The sequence below is a fragment of the Pinus tabuliformis genome, chromosome 4_1 (genome assembly GCF_031772625.1).
Source record: "Pinus tabuliformis cultivar Carrire ecotype Pingquan chromosome 4_1, CPIR1, whole genome shotgun sequence".
Classification (NCBI taxonomy): Eukaryota; Viridiplantae; Streptophyta; class Pinopsida; order Pinales; family Pinaceae; genus Pinus; species Pinus tabuliformis.
In genome coordinates this window covers 245,272,801-245,296,652 of record NC_142303.1, presented here as the reverse complement: position 1 = coordinate 245,296,652, position 23,852 = coordinate 245,272,801, and the positions used below count along the sequence as shown (strand labels likewise).

The window sequence follows — 23,852 nt, the reverse complement described above, 5'->3', positions numbered from 1 at the left end:
ATGAAATATCGGAGAAATATCAGAGGAGTTAACATATCGGAGGAGTATTGCAAAATATCAGAGCAGAGAATATCGAAAGTCATAGGAGCTATCAGAGCAGAGAATATCAGAGCAGAGAAGAGCTATCAGAGCAGTATCGGAAGTTATAGGAGGTCACAGGAAGATAAGCCACAGGAGCAACAACTATCGGAAGAGCGAGGGTAGGAGTGTACGTCTATTTTGATCGTGGCTGAAGGCCCACACTAAATCCTAGCCATCGATCTCATTTTCAACGCTTACATCACAGTCAATGGTGGGGGTTAAGCCTATTGTTAACCCGTGTGCTAGTTGAAGACCCGCAGGCCATAGATTTGATGACCTCGTATATCCAATGGATATCGAGTCACAAAATGATTGGACGTTAATCTCAAGAATAGACCCAAAATTTTATAGATCAAGGATTTATAATCCTTATTGGATCCGTAAAGGTGGTTAAGCATCATGCAAGTTTGCTGGCTGATATTGTTATGAACCATTGGATCCAGCGCGCCTTGATCAAACGGTGGAGGATCGGCAATTGGGTTTGTTGATTGGGTGGATCAACAACCGTCGGATTAAAGATGAGATCAATGGTGGAGAATTAATCCGATAAGACTTGGGACTAAGTGGACCCGATTGAGTTATCAAAAGAAGCTTATTGGAATATCGCATCCATCGCATATCACTAGTCTTGAAGAAATGTAACGATGGTAAACCGCGATTGCGATTAAGGTGATGATGTGGCAGGTGGGACCACCCATTATATGGTTTTAACTATGTTGATATGTGAAGATCGATGATGTTGATATCGGAGGACAGAGTATGTTATGGGCACGACTTATAAAAGACCTCTGGAAGTTGCGATTGCGATTGATGACGTGGATGTGGGACCTCCTTGGGTAATCGAAGGAACAGAGGAAGCCGAAGAGAAAACGAGAAAGAAGGAAGCTGAAGGTCAAGTGACACTGCTACGTGGGTTAATATTTGAAATGCTTGAACCTGTGATGATTTAAAAAAGAGGAGTAGTACAGATCATAACTGAGTTGAACAATTCGGTGAAGCGAAATAAGGTTTGATCTGCCATCATTTGAAGGGAGTAATAGACTACACCAATACTGAAGTATTCATGAGTATGATCCTTGGAAGTAAGAGATCATGACACTAAGAACAGTGAGAAGCAGTCACTCCTGAAGCACTTACCGCGACAGATAGAACAACGGGTTGAATCAGAGAATTGTTTTTTTTTTTTTGGTGCAGACAGTCAGGCGTCTCGGGCATCTATCACAGAGAAGAGGTAACGGTTCACAACTCGTAAACTAGAAGAAACAGAGGTAAGCTGCAGGTCCAGCAGGACAGAAGAAAGCAGGAGGACAGAAGTAAGTCGTAGGTCCAGCAGGGTTGGGAGCAGAGAATAACTACCAAACATATCTAGACAATATACAGTAGAGGGTTGGAGCCCTTGGGGTAGGTGCCTCAGAATTGGAAGGATTGGTGTCCTTGGAGTTGGTGCTCCTAAATCCAAGGTTGGTGCCTTGACAAGACAGGGTTGGTGCCTTGGAGGTTGGAGCCTCACAAAAAGTCCAAGTTGGTGCTTGGAAATAAATTGAAGCTTTATATATATTGTACCTGATTCATTAGAAATATTATATTAATAAAAGCATGTATTCCTATTGTTCATTTTGTGTTCTAAATGCAAATGATTTAACTAGTAAAAATGACAATTGAAAAGAAATATTGATTCACCCCCCTAGTATTTCCAACAGTATGATGACCTTGGTGTGTATTCTTTGGGAATGTGTAACAAGTGTAAGGCAAAGATTCAATTAACATGATGATTGAGTTCGTCATGTTAATTTTGATTCTTTTCTTACCTACACTAATGGAAACTCAACAGAAGCTACCTTGAAGGATGTCACTTTTAACTGTGAATGTAGATTCAAGAGTAATGTATGTGCATTAATTTGTTGTGTTAAAATATGATTTGGGAATACATTCTTAATGAATAAGAATGGAATTCCTATGATTTATTTGACATGATTTTGTGTAGTTTGGGTTGACTTTATGCATCAAATAACTTGAAATTACTCAAATACTAGGTTGAGGTATGACCTTCCTAATAAACAAGAGGCTTAAATTACTGGTGCATGAAGGGTTGTGGAAGCCATTTGAAAGAACACTTGAAGGTTATGTTTTCCCTAAGTTATGCATGGGTGTGGAATCCATACTAGCATATATCTATGAGCAAATGTATGGGTGTGGAATAAATATTAACATATATCTTTGAGCTAAGTAATTAGGTAAGGTATGGGTGTGGAATCCATACTAACATATATCTATGAGCTAAGTAATTAGGTGAGGTATAGTTGTGGAATCCATACCATGGTAAATTTTAGAGGCGAATTTTAGCCCAAAGGCGAAATTTAAGGGTTTTTAATTTTAAAGGGGCAAATTTTTTATAAAACATCCATTTCATATATTTAGCCCAACTTTTATTTAAAAAATAATTATTTTTTTCATTTTAGCCCAAAAAAAGGGGAGGATAAACCATGAAAATACTCATTTGATCCAGTTCGCCTAGTTTGGGAGGTTATATTCCATTACAATCACCTGATTTTCTGCTTTCCAATGTTAAATTTGTTTGCAATCGCCCATTTTCTAGTTTGGGAGGTTGTATTTGGTCCTAATCACCCTGATTTCTTCCGTGAACGGCTCCCTATTTTCAAATCTGGCTTTCATCAATGGCAAAGGTGTAAATAAATAAAAATATAACTAAAGTGGAGGTATGGTAAATAAATATAAATATAAATAAACTAGAGGTATGGTAAATAAATAAAACCTCTTTTTATATTTAGTCCATATTAACACTCTTTCTATTTAAGAAGGCTCAAAAAATATGTTTTATTTCAATGAATTCTATGGGCCAAATACCATATTTATAAAAGAGGTATGGTAAATTAATAAAAATATAAATAAACGAGAGGTATGGTAAATAAATAATACATTTTTTTAATATTTATTCCATAAGTCACCTTATATTTATGAACACGCAAGGGTGTAAATAAATAAAAATATAAATAAAGTGGAGGTATGGTAAATAAATAAAACCTCTTTTTATACTTACTCCAAAGGTATGGTAAATAAATAAAACCTCTTTTTATATTTAGTCCATAACCCTCTTTCTATTTAAGAAGGCTCAAAAAGGAGGTTTTATTTAAGTGAATCCTAATATGGGCCAAATACCATATTTATAAAAGAGGTATGGTAAATTCATAAAAATTTAAATAAACGAGAGGTATGGTAAATAAATAAAACATTTTTTTATATTTACTCCATAAGTCACCTTGCATTTACGAACACTCAAAAAATGAGTTATATTTAGGTGAAGCCTATTGGCCAAATACTATGGGCCAAACACCATGGGCCAAATTATTATTAATACCATGCAAAAAAACATTATTAACCCTAATATTAGTATTAATAAAAATAAATATGGCACATGGTATTGACCCATGGTATTCACATGGAATGTAGTCTATTTAAAGGGGGGAATTAAACCAGCATAGATTTATTAAACCAACATAGATCTATCTTTACTCTAGATCTACTAAGCCCCAAGAGGGATCAAATATCATGATATGCAAACTAGCATAGAGTGAAAAAATATTTGATCCCTCTTGGGGCTTGGTAGATTAAGAGTAAAAATGGATCTTGTAATTTAATTTCACTTAAACATTTTAACTCGGTTAAAAAAAATAAAAATCAATTATTAATTTTATTAATTTTTATAAATTACTAATAGTAGTTTTTAAGCTCCATGTTTATGATAACCCATGGTATTGACCCATGGTAATACCATGGTATTCATGTGAGAATAGACTATTTAAAGGGGGAATTCTATCAGCATAGATCCATCTTAATTCAGGGTCTACCAAGTGCTAAGAGGGATAAATAGATTTCATCCCTCTAAGAGTGGTAGATGTGGAGTTAAGATGGATATAGGTTTGCTTTTATGATAATGAAGATAATAAATAGAAAATTATATTGTAAAAAACATCTTAAGGTGAATGGTTAAAGCTACATTTAGTCACTTCACAAAATTTAGTAAAAAGTACCAATATCTCCATTAATATTGGTTTTTCGGATTTAACAAAAAAAAATTCAAAACAGTGAAATCTTAGCACTGTTTCCGCATCACCCTCACAGAAGAGATATAGTCGCTGCCTAGATTTCCCACCATTTTTCAAACGTTCTCAATATGATATCTTCATGAAAAAGTTAAGGTACTGATGTTGAATTAGTTGTTTGATAAATATTCTAGTTTGTACAACCTTTCATCTTCTCTGTTATTCTTAGTTTGTCGTAATGATTTGTAGGGGTTGGGCCACTGCACCATATTGTCCTGAAAGGCAAAGATTGTGCACCAAAAAGGAAATTAATCCACATGTTACAACGTTGTTAAAAAATGCAAGACGTATGAAGGTAGTGAATTATGCTAATAAGAAATTTAGATTGGGAGAGTCGTAATTAAATTTTATTATTTAATTGAAGATTTCCAATTAAAATAATAAGAAATCTACATTTATATATTGATTTGAAGGCTTCTGACAACAGTCACTTCTTTCCATTAGATCCCCTTCAGGCCTTTGGGATACGTACTACTTTTTTATATGATATAGTTGGGGCTTGCTATTCTTAAATACTCGGTGATAAAGATGAAAAAGTTGTTATAAACATGTTGAGACTACCTCAAGGATGTTATCATCTATTAGGTGATGATGATGAACATGGAAATTCTACTTAGGAATATGATGGAGCAATTCAAAAAAAAATAGTAGTTGTTGATTACAAAAACCACATACAAATTTCACAAATGCTAATCAAAATGAAATTGTTGTAATGAATATGATTGAAGGTGGTCGAGTGATGGGAAGCATTAATGAGAAATTTTCATTGCCAAGCCAAGTGACCCTACATGAGTGGTTAGCGGAAGCCATGATGAATATGAATTGAAATTATCTTTACGAAGACTAATGAAGAAATCCTTAACATGCCTTCATTCGTGCTGGGCCATAAGGTGTTCAAATGGTGGGGACTAGAGTTACATAAATATTTTATTGTTGGTCTATTAAACTCCATAATTCAAGGTAGGAACCATTTGTTGGTTGGGCAAGATACAACTATTCAGGTAAGAGAAAGGAAGGTCAGTAAGTAAGGGGGCCCTGTTTCATTTTCCTACTTGCATAAAGCATGCATGAAGGGGAGGGACTTTAACAAAATGACTCAAAACAGAAGATTGCATCATAAGACCACAGGTAAGGTTCATGGGTATGGGATTCCCTCAATTCAAAACTTCATGACATGGTAGAATGACTTTCATAACTTATATGTTTCTTGAAGAACAAAGTGTAATGACCAAATATCATATGGAAGGATGAACTACCTGAAGGTCGATGGCTTAAAAACTACCCGGAGAGCGAATGAAAGTGTTTATAAATTACCCTTGCAAATATAACAACTTCTCCTTACAATGAGGCTGCAAATTTGTAGAAGCAAGAAAGTCCTTTGTCACAGTTAGGCTGGCATTTGAAAAGTTGGTTTGATATGGAATCAATAAGGTAGTGATGGAAACACTCAAGGAAACAAAAGTTGGGAAAAAGGTAAAACAAAATTTGTACAAACATTAATCTCTCATAGCTTGACAAAAGTGGTAGAGAAAAGATTAATCTCTCCTACCTTGACAGAACTGGTGGTCAAGATCAACACCTACAAGAACTTTGTTGTGGAATATTATCAAAACTAATAGAAGGATATGAAAGAGTGTACAGTAAGAACCTTGACAAATACGACCGTTGAAACTTTCAACATTGTTTGTAGAAGGGAAAATTATGTTTCTTTTTTCCAAACATGTATGTTAGTATATTACAGTTTAATGAATATGTTTTCCTATTATCATATATGGTTTCATACTTTAACAAAACATTCGCCAAGACTTCACAATGTTTTATTATTCAGTGAAAGATTTGCCAAGATCTTACAAGATTTTATAATTCAGTGAAATATTCACCATGACTTTACAAGATAATATAATCTGGTGAGAGGTTCACCAAAAAAATTATATATACATATTATATTATTGATAAAATCGCCTCCCATTTTTCCTATGTATCATGGCGATTCTCCCATTTATTATACATATAAATTTAAGGTGGTTCTTAAAATTTTCCCTAATCCATACTAACATATATCTATGAGCTAAGTAATTCTTTTAGTTAGAATGAACAAAAATATTATGATGAAATCTCATAGACATGATTAAGGAGGATTGATTATGTGTAATTAAAGTTAAATGGATAGAGATTTGTAACATGAATTTGCTTGAGATTTAAATCCATTATTTTATTTTTATTACAAATGAAGATACTAAGATTGGTATAGTGAACACCATTAGGTGGTTTATAATGTTTGTAATAATTGATTTTGATATATGGAGTCAAGTGTGAACTAGGTATCTATCCTCTAGTATTTTAATTATTTTGTATGTGTTGGATTTAGGTAGAATTAAAATGATTTTCAAATGATTGAAATGTAGAAAAATATTATTGTGATAAGTTGATGAAATATCTTTTCTATTGGCTCAAGACAAATTAGGTATATGAAATCCATAATAGTCTCTTTAATTATTTTGTCAGTTGAATATTGGTTGAATTCTATTTAACCAAATTAATTAGAGAAATTATGAGGATTGAACTCATGAACTGCTCTAAACTATTTCTAGTTAGGTGATCGAGTCAAAATTCATATTGTTTATGAACTTGATCAACTACCTTCTTGGAATTTGATTAGCTTGTAAATTGTTAAGAGAATAACATGTTTAAAAGATAGGCATTTTATGTGGTGAGAACTTTGTTTTATTTGAACTTAAAGAAAAAAGTATGTGATTAATGAAAAGCTTAGTTGAGTTCTTGTTTTACAATAAGAGATATTTTTTTGAGGGAGAAATTGAAGGAGAGTGAGATCACATTTTGATGAATTGTAATTCTTGCATGATTTAGAAGCCTAAGATGATTGTATTATATGTGGAATGGAAGAGATTGAAGGATTTAGGACTTTTGTTCTTGGATGTATAGTTGTATGAGTAGTTAGTAATCCTGCAAAAGGTTATAATCTTTTGAGAGGTAGTAAAAAAAAATATAAAAAAATATCCTTAGGCTAGAAATGCCTTTATGATAGTCTAAATCTTAATTAAAATCAACAAGATTCTTCATAATTTGAGAAATGTATGGTTTTCATAACTTGTTTTTTTTTTTGTGTATGTATTAATAGTAAGGAATAAGACATGAAACCAAATGGATTGATTCATTATTGAATAGAAATCATGAGTGATTTTATAGTGGGAAAACAAGTTGACTTATAGTTATCAAGATAGATTCAATAATATAGATATTGTATTTGTATAATTATGAAAGTTGTTCTTGATTACAAGCCACTTTCGAAAAGATATATTTAATTATTTTTGGATTGAATATCTTCTAACTGAATCATTCATAATTGATTCTCAAGTAAGAGAAGTGAATAATAATGAAGATTATGGGAATTAAAGGAATGGTCTATAATACAAAAGTGGGTCAATGAGGACTGTATGGAACCTTAGCTTGTTAGTTTTAAAAAAATGGTGTCTTAAACCTAAAATTGTGATTTTTCCTAAAGAGTAAGCATTTAGTAAAAACTATAGGTAGGTCCTAAATATTTTGATTGCAAGAATGTCTTATGGAATGAAAAGGGGAAACTTGGATTGAGAAGACATAAATTAAGTGAGATGTAAGAGTGGGCTTTATATATGACATCATGTTTTGTTGCATAGTTTCACTGGCAATTGTATGTGGATGATTTTATGCTTCTTGTATGCAAATTTGATTGTGAGATGGGATGGACCATTATTGTTTTTTTTTACAACCAATGTGTGAGCTATTTATAGCTTGGAAAGCTCACCGTACTATAGAACCAAGAATATGACACATGTAGGATTCATGTAGACTATGAAAAATAAGAACATGTAGAATATAAAATTATTATAGATATCTTAATTAGATGTCATATAAATTACATAAAATAGTATTTTGATATGGTACTATAAATTGTATGGTTTGTTTTGATATAGAAATATTTGGCATTTTATATAGAAACATGCATAATATGGCATGGATATATTTTCTACTTGATTAAGAATGGTATGTTTCGGTTTTCATGGAGTTGCTTCCAATTTAAAAAAATTAAACTATGGTTTGGCATGAACAAAAAGATATCAAATACATATACATAAGGTTAACACCTTAGTGATAGGAGAATCGAAAATAACTAAGTATCTTATGACTGTAGGAAAAACTTTGGGCCAAGTTGAGCTCAAGAGGGGGAGTATGTAGTGTCCCTTCTTGGTGAGATAGCTTTGATGACACTTAGAGAGGATGCTTTTGATATAACGATATAATATTATGCATGACAAACTTATGTACACACATATATGCTATAGACCTGGTTTGGGTCACCTAGTTGTTGTGTTCTTAGGATAATATCTATGGTTGTGTGTACAAGAATTGATTTTGGTTAAGAGCATATTATCAATGTTTTCTCTTTTCGTATCCTAGCTTGGGCATGGTTGTATGACATGGACGGTTATTCAGGATTGAGAAACATAGATCCATGGATGATCATAGTCATGTGAAACATATGGTTAATTATGATTTATGGATGATACGTGATTTTTATGATTATATATGCTTAATCTTGTATTGAGCAGGATGGACCTAGTTATTTGCAAACAAGGATGAAATTATAATGACTATGGAAGTCATAACACATTATTTTTATGATTATATATGCTTAATATTGTATTGAGCAGGATGTGCGGGGGACTTGGTTATTTGCAAACCAGGATGCTCAAATTATAAATGACTGTGGAAGTCATGATACATGATTTTTAAGATTTTATATGCTTAATCTTGTATTGAGAAAGATGTGATATGGAATGTGGTTATTTTCAAAAAAGGATGTTCAACTTTTAAATGGCTACAAAAATCATTTCTCTAGAACTAAAATGGTTGTGGAAGTCATGCACACTATTTGGTAAAATGTAAATAAGCTAATTATGAAACTCATTGATTCCTTTGATCTATGAGATTTTGATGTGTGCAGGTCTTGGAACAAAGCCTTACCAATGAACCATTAGATGGGTATGAGCTCACAATCAGTACCTTAAGGTGAAGCATGGAGTTTCAAAGCAAAGTAGATGAGAAGCCATGGAAATTAGGGCACATAGTCCTAAATCCATGAAAGATAAAGACGTGGAGTCTTGTATCTATAATAAAATGTCTAAGGTGCAGAGTCCTGAATATTTAAAAATATCAAGGTGTTGAATCTTGGATCTTTAGAGCAAATCAGGGTGTGAAGTCCTCAATCTACTAAGGCACAAAGATGCATGCAATAAGGGTGCAGAATCCCTATTCTTCTGAAGAAAAATACCACTCATGGGCAGCTCAGGGATGAATTTCCTTAATAAAACCTCTTTTCTAACAATCCTACAGTGACTTTCTAAAAATAGAAAGTCATATCTAGCATCTCAAGCATGACTTTTCAAAAATAGTAAATCACCTTGCATAAATTGGCAATCAAGTATAATTAATCAATCCTAATAGTCCAATCTCGACTTAATCCTCAATATTATTAATATTATTATTATCTTTTATCAAACTATGATACTATTATTAAAAGAGAATTACAAGTCACCTTCATCTCCTCAATCACTTCACACCTCTCTCCTTGATGACTCTCATGGCTCTATGTAAATCTATCTCTTTTAATAATACATTACACTTTATTTTATGCACTCATAAAAGAATGGCATATTCCTCTTACACTCATTAAGGACATGTCATAAAAGATTCCTCTTACACTCTCTTTAATGCATAAGTTACACTCTCCTTAACTAAGGCATGCACACCTCTCCTTAATGGCATGAGTTACACTCCTCTAAATGGAATACAAGGCATGCATATTACTCCTCCTTTATGACAATAATTTGTTGTTCCTCCTATATATGTGTCTCATGTATTCTCACTTTAGGGGGAGAGAGAGGTTCATTATGATACCAAGAGTTGGAGAGATTTGAAAGATATTATGAGAGTGAGAGACTTGGAGAGTAGCCAATTTCTTTCGAAATGATTTTGAAATTCCTAAACTAAATTACTAAGTAGCTCTACCTGGTGGAGCTGACCATGAGTGGTGTTGGGAGGAAGTGAAACTTATCTTCCTCAACTTGCCTTGGATATCTATCTACTGCTATATTTTGGTATTATTTGTGAGCTCTTACAACTCGGGGGTTCCAAGGGGAGAAGTTCTCCCTGGATATGGTTGGGTGAAAAGCTAGATGGTTCAAATGAGTTGGTTAAGGGATCAAATATGGATCATATTCTCAGTGATTGGAGTTGAATATCTCTTCAGGCATAATTTTTATTGTCCTAAAATTATAGTATAGCTTTAGCATAAAATAAAATCTAGAAATTTAAATTGTTGTAAGAATCTAATTTTGGTTTAAACTTATGTTATTTGGAATCTTATTGGATACTTGAAAATGAAGACTAAGAGTGGTCTATATGAATGGATGTTTAGATCTCAAGATGTTATTGAATTATTATTGATGTATTCTATTGTACTAACATTGATATTGTATCATTTGAGAAAGGAAAGACAAATATTGCCGAAGATAATGGCAATAAAGAAATTCCAAAGGACTTGGGTAAGAGTTCATGAGTTATGGTTCTATTTCATGCAATTAGAGACATGTTTTAGAAATGGTTTTAGGATATTTTGTAAATTGTTTATCAAAATATGTGAATGAGAAATACTATTGGTATTTTTATCATTATGCATGAATAAGTGTTAACTTGCAGCCTACTAAAGCAGGAAATTGATGAATATCTAAAATATACCAGGAGGATTCACTAGATCAGTTGTTGAAATAAAAATGTTAAAAAAAAAGAAGATGGAAGACAAGAGTTTTAAAAAGAATGATTGAGGTAAGTTTCAATCATTATGTATTGAAATAGTTCAAGATGGTTGCCATGGGTTTGTAGGAATGATTGAATGAAAAAAATGTTTGATGAATCTCAAAGCACAGTGGATGAAATGATTTTGAAAGGAATTTAGACAATACATAATTAATTATAATTTAATTATAGGTTGTTATTTGTTTTGCATTGTTAGATTCAATCTTGCATGCCATCTGTTTGACAAAAATTGTAAATGAAATTTCAAGAGTCAAAATATTTGCTAGTTTTTAAAAATGAATCTATGCATGGTTTCGTGCCGATTTAGGGAAACATATGGGGGTATGTGTGCCATATGGACATGTAAACCCCAATTTGATTCCAAAAAAAAACACTTTTCAAAACCCATATCATAAATCTGGGCAATTTTGCAGATTGCTACTGCCAACTGTGTGCGTCTGTTGTCAAGTTTTGGGTGAAAGAATAAGATGATTTAGTCATTGTTTTAATATTTTGTCATTTGAAGAATTAATATATAAATTTTATGATCTAAATAGGTTGAGGGAGAATCTTATATTCATGTCAAATTTCCTTAAGAGATTGTGGCTTCCAAGTGTTTGACAAAATGCCTTAATGGCTGTAGATTGCATGTTTGCAAAGTGTTTGTTAAAAGGCCTCAATGGTTGTAGATTGCATGCTTGCAAAGTGTTTGTCAAAATTCCTCAATGGCTGTAGTTTTTAGATTGCATGCTTGCAAAGTGTTTGTCAAAACTTCAATGGATGTAGTTTTTGTGCATACAAATTGTTAGAGTAAATGTCCTACTTACTGTAGCTTTTATGCACTAGAAAATTTATGAATAGATTATTTAATGGATGTAGCTTCCTATGTCTGCAAGTTTTTGTATGAATGTGAAAATGAATTTAATAAGTTGTTGAAGTGTGAATAGAGAATAAGACAATTGTTACTTTTATTATCTAAAGCTTTCATTTAAAAAATGGTTGTTGTTGGAAACAATTTTACAATGACTAATTCTGTAGGAATTTGTGCAAATGAGCATAATAAATTTTGTATGAGCTGCATGTATTCATGGGTGCATTCTTGTGCTTCAATGACTGTAGAAAACAACTACTTGTGCCCAATTTATGTAGGTCCATTGTTTTACTTGACACATTTTGAAGAATAATATGCTTTTGAATTGGTAACATTAGTTTCTCTTGCTGTAACATTCATTATACAATTCTCACGATTGAAGCATTAGCTTAATAATTGGGATTGGGAATTTTAATTGATGAATTTGGAAATTTTGTTGGGTCAATATATTTTGTGATATTAAGAGAAAGTTATCCACGACTTCTTATGTTATATTCTTACATTGAAATAGCTGAAGGAACATGATTACATGATAGCTAAGTTGGTTGTATTATGAGTAATACAAAAATAAAAATAAAAAATAATAGAAATTGAGTAATAGTATTCAATGTGACCTTTAATTCTCTATACTATTGATGGTTGGTAAGGTGGGACCTTACAAATTTTTTAAATATGAAATAGACCAATTTTAAAGGGAATTTATTATTACTTATTGATTATGGTTTGATCATTATATTGTTTGTTATTCATCTCAATGTTTTTAGAGTAGAAAGGTGAAGGAATCAACTCATAGAATTATTGTACTCTGAAAAAAGTGAAGGAATCAAGTCATAGAACTATTGTTACGGATGGGATCCAATTGGGAAGATTATGATTTAAAACCCTTTGGGACCATTTTGAGGCATAAAATAGTATTTTTAGGTGGTTAAAACTTTGTTGCTATAGCATGACACCCTTTTTATATATTATATACAGAAAGACCTTTCCAACAATGCAATAATTGCCTCAATTAGAGAAACTTAATGCCACTCAGAAGTTGACTTTCCTATTTTGACCAACATAATTTGAGAGGATGCCATGCTAGCCCCATTATTCATATAAAATGGGTTGGCCAAGTGATTTTGATGAAGATGACACTAAAAGAGTCAATGTTGTAACTCTAGTTAAGAGTTGAAGGATTCAAACCTAACCACTAGCAAGTTGTCATGCTCTGTTATAATTAGGCCACTAAAAGGAAAAGGGTTTCTATTCTTTTCGAAGAATTTTGTTCCATAGACAAACAAAGTAGTTGAGAGGGATAGGGAGAGAGAATACAGAGAGTATTTTTGCACTCTAGTAGCCCATGAGCCACATGCCTTACTTCTTTGTACTCATAGCCACTTTCTATTCATAGAAAGAGAGTAGAGTGACCTCACCTTCCAATTTTGTTTTCTCTCGAAATGGTTTCCCAGGTTATATCTTGTGTTAGTAGTGGTTCATGAGTTTTTATTTCATTGTTATTTATTTTCTGCATAATTTTAATTTGCATAGATATGCAATAAATAATAATTTATAGATCCGGGAATCTAAAGAGAAGTAAACCCTCATAGTGTATATTTTAGATTTTAAAGTATAATTTTATCATTTATGTTGTGATGAACTGTTCAGTGCAATATCCATGACAATTTATGGATCATATTGGTATTATAGTAGGTTTCTTTGGGTATATTGTGGAGATTTGTAGGGGATATAGATCGGTTATGTCAAAAGTCACAAAACCTTTTCATGGTTGAGGAATCTATTAATAACCATCTTGATCTTGTAGAGGAGAGGTTTTCATGATTGGAAGCAGAAGTTGTACATTAATGTTGTAAAGGATCTATGATAATAATTTGGCATTGTTTCCGGACTTACTGCTTCTTAAATGTTGTTATTGGCACAAGAATGTCCCCTATGAATGGATCAATAATGAAAAATCAAATCAACATTGGTTGAGGAAGGAAGGGGAGAAATTCCTCTTCCCGGGTGGAGGTACAATGTTTCCCAATGGAGTTGGTGAATATGTGGATCATATGGAAGAGTTGGTCCCAGGAATGAAAGATGGAATAGTCCGAACTGCACTTGATATTGGATGTGGGGTGGGTAACATTCTGACTAGTGTCAATAGTTTTACCAAAACGAATCCAGTCTTTGATACCTTTCTGAGTTTATATTGTCGATCACACGACGTAGTCAAGTTATGAAGGAAGTATACTCCATAAACAACAACAAGGAATCTAGAGTCAAGTTAAACTAATGGATGCACCATCAACACACATGGATGATCCACCTTATGATGTTCACTATACCTGAGAGTCTGAGACATCCAGATTATCAAAAGAAAGCTAACATAAATTTTCATGTCAGAAGCAAGAGGATTAATAGGAATTGATCTAAAGTTATTTTTCTATGCATCATTTTACTTTACATAACATCTGAACCTGCTCTTGAGCTAAGTTTAATAGTAAACATTCTGTTAGAGAGACATTTCTCTTCCCTCCTACTAGCTGTGACAAGGTGGATTTATACAATTAGGCCTTAGTGAACATGTTGACATGGTACTTAACAAAGAATAGTTGTAGAATTATAGCCTTAGTGAACATGTTGACATGGTACTTAACAAAGAATAGCTGCAGAATTACAGGTCTTTTCTAGAAGTTGATTCTTAGATAGCCTTACATCCAGTATTCATTAATCTATCTGTAATTGCTATTGCTTGCTATGATATGTATATTTTTGTATCTTACATGATAAAGATCAAAATAATTTACTTAATGTAAATGTTCATAGTTATGTTATTTGAATATGACTTGTGAGATCTACTATATAAGTATACATGTCCTTGTTTATATAAGAGAATACTTTTTGTTCAAGTTTCCAGTTGGGGTGGTGATTTGCTGGATCGTGGAATTATTACAATGTCACTGGCGCCCAGAGACAATCATGAAGCGCAAGTGCAGTTTTCACTTGAACAGGGTATTCCTGCAATGTTGTGTATCATCTCTACACAATGGCTTCCTTATCCATCCAATGCATTTGACATGGCTCACTGCTCTTAATGTCTCATTCCATGGACAAAATTTGGTATGTTTGATGATACCTTCTAAATTTTCGTTGTGTTCTAGATTGTGTAATGGCTTAGAAGTACTCAAATTAACATGGATAAAGTGAGCACAGCAATTTGCAAATCATTACTTGGTAAAAATAAATATAGTTTCATTCTTATTGCATAATCAATATGAATAACCAGCGGCGAGAGTATAAGTGCTACTGCAACTAAGTGTAGGGGACTTCCACCCAGCTCCCAATCAGTTTCTTATTCTTATTGTTAGATGATCCAAAAATACAATTTTATCATAGGTTATAAAATTAGAATAAAATAATTATTAATTTAAGATATTAAATTAATAATTATTATTCTAGAATGTTTAATTATTTAATGGAGACTTTTAGAATTAGCATATTGTTGTAACTAGATATGACTCTCCAAATGTGTCGTATCTTAGGCTCTATTTTAGGAGATTTGTTAGCTAGTTGGTTTTTATAGCATTTATTGTAAATGGACACTTGTTATTTAATAAGTGATCCATAATTAGAGGTAGTTAGGACATGGAGCTTATAAATAGCTCATTGCAAGAGTGTTTGTGTGGTTCGGGTGTAAACTCTTGCAAAATCAATTATGTAATTATTTTTTCTGATTAATAAAATTATGTGTCTGAGGACACTTCTGCCATTATTGTGGTATCAGAGCTCCAGTAATGCTGCAGTGGATGTGAAGAGGAGATTCCAGCCCTACAAGTTTGTGCAAAACTCCATTGAATTGCTCAGCAAATAATTGGATGGATCGGTCGATTGGAAGATCGAGCGCTGCAACGTGAATTAATGCAGAACCAAATCAATTGACCAGCAAACCTTCGTTGATGGGGTGTACATTAAATGGGGAGAGTCTGTTAGACATCAAATTATCAATTGGAATTGCAGAGAAAGAACGAGTCTAGAAAAGTTATTGAACGTAAAGCTAGGGCACTGTAAAACTGTGAGGTAAGGAAACCTGTGGTTGAATGTTTTGGGATGTTAATTGCGCAGTTTAATTATATAAGCAGAATTACGCTGGAAAGGTCGATGCACAGTGCTTTGAGTTTAAGGGAAAGAATTAGATTGAGATTTCCACATGGACTAACACATATGAAATCATCATAAGCCAGTTGTGGATTTTGTAATTTGGAGAGATAACAAAAAATTTTATTTGTTTGGCACTTGGAGAAATAAGGGAGTTTCTATTATTTGTAATATGGAGATATAAGGAATTTACTATTTGGAGAAATAAGGTTTGAGGTGGTGTAAGGGATATTTGTAAATGTTAGGGATTGTAAATTTTGGAGTAATAAGGAGACTTTATTTGTAATTTGTTTTCAAGAATTTATTTTTTAATTGGGATCATCACATTGTAACTCAAAGTAATTTTACTTTGAGGGGGGGTAATTTTTTACCAGATTGTGCAAAAGCACCATTGTAAAAATCAAATTTTGAAAGTTGCCTTGTAAAAATTTGAGAAATTGACTAGAGCCAAGTGCAAAGCTCAGTCAATTTTCTCCTGTTTTGACGACTATTCGAGGGTCAAGGCCAAGCCCCGATAGTTCGTTCTTCAATACTTTCCCAAACAAAAAATATTTCATTCCCTTTTCCTTATTTAGTGAATAGAAATTTTCATATTCACTTTTGATTTGATTGTTATAGTTTAGGAAGGTGTACATACTCTATTTCTTTGGATTTGAAGTAGTGATTTTTTATGAGAAAACACATGTTCTTAACCATTAACCCCATACTAATTATTTAATTAAATTACTTACAATTATTTTAATTTCATTTATTTATTTCGTTTTTAGTATTTATTTCAATTCAATCAAATGTTATGGCTACGAATCATTTTAGATTGATATTCCTATTTAGTTTAGTGGGTTTTGTTCACTGATTTAGTAAGAGAGTGATTTTATGAAAAAATTAATTTCCCTAGAAGACATAGGGAACATGATCCAACTAAGGTGTTTGAATTAGTTTCATTTTATCAAAATTATCCTTGATTGCTCTTCAATTCTTTAACTTTTATGGGAGCTTGGTAGCTATTTGTTGAGTGAAGTTCTGTTGATGCAGGTAGAGCCTACCTTATGGAAATAGATCGAGTACTGCAACCAGGAGGCTTCTAGGTCCTATCTAGAGCACTAGTAAACTATGAAAATAGATGGCATTGATGGAACACAACTATAGAGGAGCAGAAGGCTGACTATGATGCCCTTCAAGGTATTTTGAACAAGATGTGCTATAAACTATACAATGAAAAGGATGACATTGTTGTATGGCAGAAATCTTTGGACAATGGTTGCTACACTACCCATGAAAAAATAGTTTACCCCCATGAATGTGATGACAACATTGAACCAAATGTTGCCTGGTATGTTCCCATGCAGTCTTGTGTAGTAAAACCAAATCCCAACTTCAAGTAGTTAGGAGTAGGACAGACTCCAAAGTGGCCACAACATTTGAAGGTAGCCCCAAAGTGGGTCCATACATTTTTTGGGGGTAGTGATGGTGCTTTCAGAAATGATACAACTCAATGGGTGGCATGCGTTAACCATTACAAGACAGTGGTACCTGATATTGGAACAGATAAAATAAGAAATGTTATGGATATGAATACTCTTTATGGGGGTTTTGTTGCAACATTGATAGATTATCTTTTATGGGTCATGAATGTGGTTTCCTCTTATGGTATAAATTCCTTGAATGTTGTTTATGACTGAGGACTAATTGGTACATATAATGACTGGTAAGTTTCTTTCTCTCGATGGTTTGATTAGGAAATCTGGTGTGCTCAACACCATTATCTTCGCTAATACTTGAGGCTTGTGTTGTTCAGGTGTGAGGCATTTTCAACCTATCCAAGAACATATGATCTCCTACATGTTGATGGTATTTTCAATGCAGAAATTCACAGGTAGGTACATAATTTTCTATCAAGTGATGCTAAATGTTGGCTTTTTTATCTTGATGACCTTGAATGAGGAAAAAGTACATTTGATTATTGATTATGTGTATTTTTTGAAACAAATATGAGATGAAATATGTGTTGTTGGAAATGGACCATATATTAAGACCTGCTGGCTATGTCATAATGCGTGAATGACCCCATTTTGTCAATAGTGTCAAGAATCTAGCCACATGAATGAGATGGAATTGCCACTAGAGGGACACTAAGGATGCTAAGAATGGGGATGAAAAACTTCTCATTTGTTAGAAAAAGGATTGGAGGTCTTCAAAATCTGCTTCTGAATGATAAATCAAACCTTAAAATTTCAAGGCCTCTATTCCTATTCTATCCAATCAATTTGGCATTAAAGTGAGTGTGTGGCTGTGAAGGTATCTATTGATAGGATGCATTTTCCAACCATTATATATCATGTCAGTGAAATTCAGTGATCTGTTTCATTTTCCCAGGATGCCAAGTTATTTATTCCCCTGGTATTTGGGAGGCCTAATACTAAATATTAGAACTACTATATTGAATCAAATCCATTCTTTTTATCTTGAAGCTCTAAGGTGGGTAGTTAGGTGTTATTTATATTTGCAGTTTTCATGACGGAGGGATTTTGTAATGCCAAAACCCTTTGTGCTGTAGTGTTTTAGAACTCTTTTATTACTTTCATTTCTTATGTCTTATGATACAAACAGATGCCCAGTGATGCGTTGTAAAAAGAGCAGGCCATGAAAGTACTTATTGGAGCATTTTAATGCCTAGCTAGCTATAGGAAATGGACTTGCATGAGTAGAGTATGAAGCCTGAGGTGATTTTCAAGGTAAAGGGAGGGAAGAACTGAGAGCACCATCTAAGAGGGATGAATTTGGTCTTCCACATTGGAGCTTTTCATCTTCTTGGTAGTTTGAGGCTCTCTGGAAAGATTAAATATTATGCCCTTCATTTTGAGCTCTTGAATACATCTACTCATAGCCCTAGAAGTAACCCTGTAATTACCATTTTCCCATTCTACAATGAACTTGGAATTATCCTTTATCGAAGAAAAGTTTATACCTCTTTCAACAACAATTTTTAGCATCAACAAAGTGCAAATATCTCTACTTTGTTATTAGTCTCAACCCCACCTGCTGCCTTTAAAGAAACAACATGGTTGTCTCCAATAATTATATTGTATCCTCCTCCATATTTTCCAGGAATACCTTGACAAACTCCATCAAAATAGCTCCATGCCTTACATTTATCAATCTCATAGTTTTTCAAATTTCATTGGTTGTTCGTCTTTATAGGTTTGCAAATACCTCGATAGGCATATATGACATGATGAACTCATGATACCCAACTAATAGGTGATATTTATGATATCCACTCAAAGATCTCCTCTTGCTAGCACAACAAAATTCCTATTCTATTTTCCTAAACACTAGAGCAAAGAACACACATCTAGCATTCTACCACCTGATTCTGCTCAAATGCAAATTTGAGCCTTGAGGAAAATTTGGCTACAACATGTAACTTCATTCAATCTTCACTGAAGCATAAATGGTCTGTAAAAACCAGAAGCATGCGTAGAAACCAACTGTACTTGTCAATACAAAGAAAGCATATGAGATAATTGTCATGTAGCTGAAGTATAGAATACCAAAGACAAGGTTTGTAATATCCATCTTGGTGAAGAAGTAGAATGTAGCCTACAGGAATAGGTAAAGTGCAGATGAGCCTGAAGTTAGATAAGCTCTCCACCACTAGTGGTAGTCCTCACTACACAACTGAAAGTATAAAGGACAATAGTAATCTTTTCAGAAGTAACAGTAATGATAACAAAGACAATGAACAGAAACCCAAAAATTTTATAAAATTGATGTAGCCAAATAGATGTTAAGATGAAGAATAATTCAATGAAAACTACACCAAAGGGTAATATGCCTCCAATGAGTACTAAGAAAATTGGTTGTATGTACCATGCCTGCTCTAGAATCTACCTGGGAATTTTATTTGTCTTAACAATATCTTCAATTATAGGTTTCTTATATCCAAAGTAACTACCAACAAATACCCAAGACACATATATCACAAACCATAAAAATACCAAAGTAGCCTATAGAAAATCTGATGGTAGGTTAACCCGATAATGCAATATAAATCAAAGTAGAATACTATAACCTACTTCTACTATCAATTTTCGGAAGCTTAAAGATTGAGCTGAACAATATAACCAAAAGAAGTAGAATCAATGGCAAAATACACATGAAAATACTTTGGAGAAAGCCTCAACTAAAAACCCCACACTATTGTATTATCATACATGGTGGAAATACATAGGAATTATACAAAACCTTAGCTCTCACAACTAGCCAGATCTCTGTACAATCCTCACAGATGCTCATAGGTAATCTTGTCTTCTCTCCAACCTTCTTCTCTTCCTTCCAAGCTCCTATTTCCTTGCGTTGTTCCTTGTGGATGATTTTCCTTTTACCAAGTGGAAAACCTTCTCTCAAAACTGTGTAATCCTCAAGGATTTATCCTTGACTGCATGCATGAGTTTTCTCGATGAGAAAACACATGTAATTGATAGTACATTGTCCTTGAACATTTATCTCAACTGGATATTTCTCATAATAGACATGCATGAGTTTCTGATGAGGGAATCTTTAGTTAACTAGAGTAGCACTGGTTGAGTGCATTAATGCAACAACTGATTGTTAACTCTCTATTAGTTCCTCAAATAGTTTGGAACTAATTTAATTGGACTTAACTAAGTGAACTAAGTTAGCTAAACAACTCAAATATAACTCAATCTTATCTCCTTAATTTAAGGGATAACTCTTGCATGACTTCAGAAACACTTCTAACTTGAATTTCTCCAACTAATTAATTTAAAAAAAATGATTAATTATTTCCAAGTAGTTGTTAAGACTAAATTCGATTTTAATTCACAATTTAATTCAAGGACAAATTAAATTGGAATATTCTTGTTGCCATATTTCAACACTCCCTCTCAACAAGAAAGGGATTATCTGCCACCCCAATCCTGTCTCTATGGAACTCGAATTTACACTTTCACGATGCCTTTGCCAAAATGTCAGCATCTTGCTCCTCTGTCGAAATATATTGCAGAAACATGATCCTCTCGACATGTGAAAAGCCACGAGCAACAAATATTTCCTTATGCTTCTCCACACTACCATCAATAGCTTTCTTTACCTTGTAAAGCCAATGGAAACTCACAACTAACTTGTTCTATGGTCTTGGAACCACGTCCCAAACACTGTTACGAACTATGGAGTTATACTTCTCCACCATAGCATCAATCCAAATCGGCTGTTGCACTGCTTCCTCAAAGGAAGATGGCTCGGTCTCAACACATTCCCCAACAAGGGTCATGTATCTAGTGTACCTCTCAGGTGACCTCCTCTGTCTGCGCTGAGAAGATGGTGCTCCCACATTCTCTCTCACATCCTCCAACAATCTGTCAGCTTCTCTCATGCGCTTATGTCCATCTTTGGAAGACTCTGATCGAGTGGATGTCTCCACTCTTGGAACCTCTGCTTGCAGCTGCTCCGCATCAGTCTGAGGCTCCTCCTCCTTAGGAACCAATAGTTCCTCCACATCCTATAGTTGGAGCTCCCTCTCAAGGGAAACTCCCATGGCCTTCTGCTGATCAAACTTGAGATCTCTGCGAACCATTGTCCTCTGACTGGTAGGCAAGTACACCCGATAGTTGTGAGGTGTATCATTGTACCACAAAAATATCCCCAACTCTGTTGTCAGCTCAAGATTCTTTCGTGCATCCTTTTTCACATGGCAATATACTAGTGAGCCAAAGATCCTGAAGTGACCCACATCTAGTCTCTTACCGGAGAAATCTTCCTCTAGTGTCTTTATCCCAAGTATGCGATGTGGGCTTCTATTCTGCAAATAGACCACTGTGTTGCATGCCAAAACCCACAAGTGAAGTGGTAGGCCTTGGTCATGCATCATTGCCCGTGCTGCCCCTACAATAGTTATGTTATTCCTCTCGGCCACCCCATTCTACTATGGGTTATGAGGTTCCTTCAACTCTCGTTTAATTCCTTCCATTGCATAGAAGTCCTTAAACTCTTGAGAGACATATTCTCCATTGTTGTCATTTCTCAAGGCCTTGATCTTCTTCCCTGACTCTTTCTCGACCAAAGCTTTGAACTCACAAAGCTTTGTGAAAGTTTGGTCCTTCTTCTGCATGAAATAAATCCAGCATTTACGAGAATGGTCATCAATGAAAATCACATAATACATTTTCTTCGTTGAGGATGCCATCGAGAATGGTCCACACAAATCAGTATGAACGTGCTCTAAGATAATCTCTACTCGACTGTCTCGATCATGAAAGGAAGACTTGGTGTACTTTCCCAAGGTACAACCTTTGCATGTGTCAACTTGCTCAAGTTTACCTTTGGGAAGTCCTGTAGATATCTGATGCATTATCTTCAAATCCCCATGATGCAAATGGCCCAACCGCCTGTGCCACAACTCACCAATGTCTTGGCTTTGCTCCAATTCTGCTTTCGTACTCAATGCTGCACAATCATCTACCTCTAGTTTATAGAGATTCTTCACCTAAATCCCTATCCTCTTGGTCTGCCCCGTGTCTATGTGTCTTAGGAATGCCTTTCCTTTACTGAAGACAACATCGTAGCCTTTGTCCTCTAACATCGCAACCAATACCAAGTTCTTCTTTAGTCCATGCACATATATCACATCTGTCAAGGTGAGAGGAGCTCCATGCTCCCTCTGAAAAAACCGTGCCCACTCCTGAAACATTATACCTTCCATCGTCACCCATCTCTATGAGCATCTTGAGGTCTTTCTCCTCCAGGGCACTGAATAAATTTTTATCACCGGTCATGTGGAATTAGGCTCCATTGTCAAGATACCATACATAACCCATCATCGATGACACCACGCATGCGATGAGGGTAAAGTCCATTTCGAACTGAGAGGCTAATGCCTCACCTTTCGATCCTTCCGAGGATCCCTTCCTGGACTTCTTCGATGGACAATTAGTCGCATAATGTCCCATCTTATGACAATTAAAGCATCTTACTTTAGACATATCACCCTTCTTCCCTCCATGAGAAGAATTTGATTTGAAATGGGAAGCATTCCCCTTCCCTTTCCTTGCCTTACTTGCTAAGGCCATATTTTCTTCATCATCATTCTTAGATGAAGAACCATCTCGTGTGCTCCTCCTGATCTCCTCTTGCATAAGATCTGACCACAGTCGTTCCCAATCCGGCAGTTTCTCCCTTCCATTCACAGAGTCCTGGTAGCTATTCCAACTCTTTGGAAGGCCAAGGAGAGCAAGGCTCACCATATCATCATCGGAAGTAGTTATTCCCACACTTCTAAGCTCATCTCTGCAGGTGGTGAGCTTGTTCAGATATGTGGAAATAGTATCACCCTTCTCTATCTTGATTCTTCGAATCTTATCCTTGAGAACCAATTTCCTCTGGTCGCTACTATTCTGGTAGAGGTCCTTCAATGTCTTCCACATTGAAAATGGAGTATCCTTCCCATGGAGACTCGAGACAATATGGTCTCAAACTCCCTCGGGGATGATCTGTCTCGCCTTCGCCACACACTTCTTCCACTCAGCCAAATCTTGTGCATTATTTGAAGCTAGCTTTGGGACTTCTTGATCAATGAATTCCTTCAAGCCATTGTCTTCTAATACAGCCTCCATTCTATCTTTCCATGCTATGTAATTCGAGCTACCTTCTAAGGCATACTCGAGTCTCAAGCCATAAAATGCCATTGGCCAACCTTGAAGTATGATATGAATTCGATTTGCACCTGCAACCCTGAACTTCAAACTTTGAATTCTATTCTCAGTGTATTG

The 23,852-nt window shown here is 34.4% G+C and overlaps 1 pseudogene; it reads left to right on the top strand.

The window, feature by feature from the left end:
- On the top strand, window positions 1-18,127 carry LOC149175188 (putative methyltransferase PMT20; annotated as a pseudogene).
- Window positions 18,128-23,852: the final 5,725 nt, after the last annotated feature.